The sequence below is a fragment of the Saccostrea cucullata genome, unplaced genomic scaffold, assembly GCF_032062105.1.
Source record: "Saccostrea cucullata isolate Sc308-1 unplaced genomic scaffold, CSIRO_AGI_Scuc_v1 ctg16769, whole genome shotgun sequence".
NCBI lineage: Eukaryota > Metazoa > Mollusca > Bivalvia > Ostreida > Ostreidae > Saccostrea > Saccostrea cuccullata.
In genome coordinates this window covers 9355-10464 of record NW_026941127.1, presented here as the reverse complement: position 1 = coordinate 10464, position 1110 = coordinate 9355, and the positions used below count along the sequence as shown (strand labels likewise).

The following is a 1110-nucleotide window of genomic DNA, read 5'->3' as shown; positions in this document are numbered from 1 at the left end:
CAAGTTAGAAAATCAACACATATCGTTTGAATTTGATATTTATGTGCGACTGACTGGAAATAATGCTAACATATATATAAACATTCATTTATGATGATATCATTTATTTAAAGTAATCGAAAATAATCAAAAAAAAAAAAAAAAAAAAGATAAGTAAAAAAATCTCTTCGATTAAAGATTAAATACGTCATTTCTTCACAAAAGTAATCATTACAATCGATTAAGAATCATCAATTGCAATACGGGTGTGTAAGGTTTTTCAATGTTATTGCAATATATGAATGCAGCGATCATAACAGTTATATTGGTTGAAGTACGATTCAAGGGATTCCACAAAGTATTATAGTTGTGGGGTCAGCCAGCTCGATCGCCGGTGGCCAATAGCTCAGTTGGTAGAGCACCTACCGGAGTTGGGGGCCCCCGGGGTTTGAATCCCGGTTAGTCCGCTGCATTTTCTCCTTTCCCGTTACATTTGGTGCCGTGACCAGGATTTGGAATTGACAAGTGAAAGACCTGCCCGGGGTGGGCCTTTTGGGTTTTTAGGGTCAAAGACCTTTAAGGAGGGAATTTGGGGGTGCCGGGTTTATCGCCGGTGGCCAGATAGCTCAGTTGGTAGAGCACCTGACCGGAGTTTCAGGGGGCCCGGGTTCGAATCCCGGTCTGGTCCGCTGCATTTTCTCCTCTCCCGTTACATAGCAATACTCAGATACTGAGAAGGGCACCTCACTGTACGTTATTACAATACACCGGATTCCTGAGTAGGGTCCTCAATGTAATAACAATACACTGGATTCCTGAGTAGGATCCGTCAATGTAATTACAATACACTGGAAACCTCAGTAGGATCCGTCAATGTAATTACAATACTGAGTACACCGAAAACCTCAGGTAGGATCCGTCAATGTTAATTACAATACACCTAAAACCTCGTAGGATCCGTCAATGTAATTACAATACACCGACAACCTCGTAGGATCCGTCAATGTAATTACAATACACCGACAACCTCAGTAGGATCCGTCAATGTAATTACAATACACCGGAAACCTAGTAGGATCCGTCAATGTAATTACAATACACCGACAACCTAGTAGATCCGTCAATGAAATT

The 1110-nt window shown here is 41.1% G+C and overlaps 1 non-coding gene across 1 annotated transcript; it reads left to right on the top strand.

Moving 5' to 3' along the window:
* Positions 1-594: 594 nt before the first annotated feature.
* Positions 595-667, top strand: Trnas-gga (transfer RNA serine (anticodon GGA)). The gene has a single exon. It is a non-coding gene; the product is annotated as a tRNA-Ser (tRNA).
* Positions 668-1110: the final 443 nt, after the last annotated feature.